Source organism: Lithobates pipiens, unplaced genomic scaffold, assembly GCF_037356315.1.
Source record: "Lithobates pipiens isolate NorthernLeopardFrog02 unplaced genomic scaffold, aLitPip1_a1.2 Scaffold_10, whole genome shotgun sequence".
NCBI classification, from domain to species: Eukaryota; Metazoa; Chordata; class Amphibia; order Anura; family Ranidae; genus Lithobates; species Lithobates pipiens.
Window position 1 is genome coordinate 71,706,226 of NW_027507686.1, and position 4,496 is coordinate 71,710,721.

Here is a 4,496-nt window from a genome sequence, read left to right on the forward strand (position 1 = left end):
CAATTAGCGGACCTCCAGCTGTTGCAGAACTACAAGTCCCATGAGGCATAGCAAGACTCCGACAGCCACAAGCATGACACCCAGAGGCATGATGGGACTTGTAGTTTTGCAACAGCTGGAGGTCCACTAATTGCATATCCCTGCTATAGACACACTCCTAAATATTTTGGACAGCCTTCCCAGAAGAGTTGAAGCTGTTATAGCTGCAAAGGGTGGACCAACTCAATATTGAACCCTACGGACTAAGACTGGGATGTCATTAAAGTTCATGTGTGTATAAAGGCAGGTGTCCCAACACTTTTGGTAACATAGTGTATGTGTGGTGCACTGTGTTGTGCTCCATTGTAAAGTGCATTAGGGGTGCCATTCACAATGAATGATGCTACACAGGACAGGTGTGTTGCCACAATGCACAAGTGTAAATGGTGTAAGGGGTAAGTGCCCCTGGAAGACGTCAGTTGTGACGAAACGGCGTAGGGAGGAGTGGCGTATTGACGTCACCGCGTTCCACGTTGAACCCGGAAGCAACGGGCAGCGTTTACGAAGCCGGCCGGCAATATTGTTGTTTGTAACACAGCGAACTGTTTTCTCAGTTGGATGTAAGTGCAATCTTTTATTTATTTATTAAACGTAAGAATTTACTACACTATGGCGACCCTTCTTGTTTCTGTATGTGCCGGGCAATGAGTGGTGTGGCCGTAGGACCTGTCCAAACGTCTGAACAGAGCTTTATCCTCCTGGTGGTCCATGCGCAGAAGGAGTGCTTTCTTATTGTGGCCATATCTGGTCTCTGTGATGGGACCAGTCTAGCTGGTAAGCGGCAGTAATATTGGTGGTGGAATTCTGTTTTCTGCATCTTTGAGGACACCTTTTTCCTTTACCGGTGTGGTGTGTTTCACGGTGGAAACTACAATCAAAAAGAATCTATTTTTCTATATGAAATGAATTTTTTTGTGTAGATGGTGATATGGACTATTTTTTGAATATACACATTCTTTTAATTAGAGTTTGGTATAATATTGTTTGATACTGTTTCTCTTTACTTTATTTTTCACAAATAATTTTTGGATCATTTTTAGCACAGCTTTTTGAAAATTAACAAGTGTAAATGGGCCCTTAACATCCACTCATGTCAATGAAGAAAACCAGTGATTTTTTTTTCCAGTTCATACACTGTAACCAGGTGGTGGAAGCAAACACAGGTTAATTGTTGTAGCTTTTCCAACACTTGTCTTAAACCATTCATATTTGTGGATTCCATTGTTGATCCATATTACCCATACATGCAAGGTTATCAGAATGTCATACCCCACAGGTGACAAAGGTGACAGGTGACAAAGGCAGGCTTGAGAAAGACCGCTATTGTAAGTCAGACCCATGGTACATGCACATTTGTATGAATCAGTTATGTCCTGTGACATATCATTTCAGCATGAGGCACCTTGTTCACCGAGAATAAACCTCTGCAACAACGCTATGCCAACACTGCCAGTAGATTCAGCACTTGGCTGATTTACTAAAACTGGAATGCAAAATCTGGTGCAGTTATACATAGAAGCCAATCCACTTCCAGTTGTTTTTGTCCAAAAAACTTAATTGAACACGCTAATGTTAGAAGCTGATTGGCTACCATGCACAGTAGAGCTGCTGAGAATCACAATTTTTTTGCTTAGAATATAAAGATTGATTCTCACGAGGTAAAATGTTTCACATTATACAAAAAACAAAACAAAAAAAGGCTAACTTTCCTTTTTTTTTTTATTCATTAAAGTATTTTTTTCCAATATTTTTTTTGCATTTGAAAGACCGCTGTGCAAATACAGTGTGACATAAAATATTGCAACAACCACCATTTTATTCTCTAGGGTGTCTACTAATATATATATATATATATATATGTTTGTGGGTTCAAAGTAATTTTCTAGCAAAAAAAAAAAAAGATTTTAACTTGAAACCAACAAATGTCAGAAAAAGGTTTAGTGTTTAAGTGGTTAAACTTTTTTCACTTACACACAGTCGATTCCATTGACAAATTGTTACAATATTTACACTAAGACCCCATTCACACTGGGGCGGGAGGTGCGTCGGCGGTAAAGCTTCACAATTTTTAGCGGCGCTATTCGGCCGCTAGCAAAAAAAAAACACTGCAAAGTACCTCAGCAGAGGCGCTTTGCCAGCAGTATATTTCAATGGGCAAAAGCGGTGAAGTAGCGGTGTATACATCGCTCCTAAGATGCTGCTAGCAGGACTTTTTTCCTGTCCCGCCAGCACACCGCTCCACTGTGAAAGCAGTGGCTATTTCAGGGTGCCTTTGCAGGTGCTATTTTTAGTGCTGTAGCGCCGGCAAAGCTCCCCAGTGTGAAAGGGGTCTTAGTTTAACTGATAAAGAATGTTTTAATTCTTGGCAGACTGCCCAGTTTTTCTCTTCCTTTCTTTTGATGGCTGTGGCTTCAGAAGAGCAGAGAGAATTCTTTGCATAGAAAGAATCAGAAAACACTTTAGTCAAGATCGCGATACCCATTCTTGGCGATTAAACGTGCAGCTCTAATGCACAGCTGCACCAGGTTTTGCACACTCCGGTTTTAGTAAATCTCACCAATGTATCAAGATACCAGGATCCCAACACCAACTTCAAAATCTTTTCATACTTTATTTTTTCTTTTCCTTTCCATTTGACTTCATGCACAGTGGCACATGAGCACAATGTTCCAAACACACACTACCTGTGACCAGAACATTATTATTTGTGCACATGTGTCATGTAACACAAGTAGCAGCCTATAGCCACCTTCATCTATTCATGTCTATTGAACACCAGGACATCCTGGGCACCAAAAATATGCAGCATGTTTGCTCTACACAGGAAAAAAGTAACCAATGTGCCACAAAGGCATCTTCTATGACCATTTTCACTAAGGGGGGATGAACCCAACTTCCTAGAAGTCTGGGTCTCCCGAAATGTGACAGTGCACATCATCTGAGGGGGGAGGCACTGGTGATGTAGCCTTCCCAGGATGCATCTGTGGGTTGGGGGAGGTCTGCTTAAACTATACTAGGTATACTTCAGGCTCCCCCTCAAAAAAATTAAGTCAGCAGCTACAAATACTGTAGCTGCTCACTTTTAATATACCTGTGCCGGAATCCAGCAGTGTCCTCTGTCAAAACCAGGTACCCACTCCCCAAAGGAGGTGCCAAATGTAGCAGTGGAGGGGGGATGCAGGTAGGTTAATAGTAGAGAATGCATTTAGGTCAACAATGTTTAATCTTTATAACAGTTTTAAGAAAGCTCACTTTGAGCTGGATTTCTATATAAACCACCTGTTCCCTGGCAGATATTTGTGCACAATTCTCTTTTGAGGGGTACTTCCAGGACTTCAGAGTTGATATAATGCACAAGGTGCATAACTATAAAGTACATGCAAGGGCACTCCCTGCAGTTTAATAAAGCTACATTGTAAATTAAAATTGGTTTCCTCAATGAATTGGTCTTTTTGGCTATGCTACAAGTAGATCCTCACTGGTTCCATTTGACATCACTTTCCCTCTCCCCAGGGTCACTGCTCCCATTCAGGAGTCCATCTGTTGCTCCCAGACATATGGCTCTTCAACTACTTGCCCAAACGTGCTCATGTCAGACGTCGCCTTCCTTAAGAGCGCATTTGTAGGACATGTATACAGTTCTTGAACTTGCCAAGAGGAAGTGGTTTTGCAGCGATATTACCTTCATCCAGGATTTGTGGCACTTGCTAGAACTTGACCTACAGCCCTATACGGGATGCTCGCGTGCTCTTCCTGTTTATGTCAAGGTGACAGCTGCCTTGGATTTCTACACATCTGGTACATTCCAAACATCCTCAGGTGGTGCTGCAGGGATCAGTCAAGCCAGCAAGTCTCGCTGCATTACAAAGGTCACTGAAGCCATAGTACATCGTGCACACAAATGCATCCAGTTCCCAAAGGGCATTGTTCTACGTAAGGCAGCGTCCTGTGACTTTCAAACAATTAATGGGTTCCCAGCAGCAGTAGGAGCTGTGGGTTGTACTCATGTGGCATTAAAGCCCCCTTCTGATCATGAAAGTCAATATTGCAACCACTGGCATTACCATTCCATACAGATGCAGGCTGTGTGCCAAGCGAGAGGAGCAATGACACATGTAGTAGTAGAGTATCCAGGCTCTGTGTCAGAGGAGGACATTTTAGGACAATCCAGCTTAGGTTGCACATTTCAAAACCAAAAGATGAAACATTTTGGCTTTTAGGTGTGCATTATTGTGAAATCCAATGTAGTTAATGGGTAGAAAATAATTCATTAAATTTTTTGCTATCAAATTAGGGAAAGTGAGTTACATATAATACTGTAATGCCTTCACAACATCAAATCACAGAGTTCAAATGTGCTGTACTCCAAATCCAGTGGAAAGAATTTTCATTGCTTACATAGTGGTTACTATTCATCAGAAACAAGCAATTTAATGACTTGCATTTCCACAGTCTGA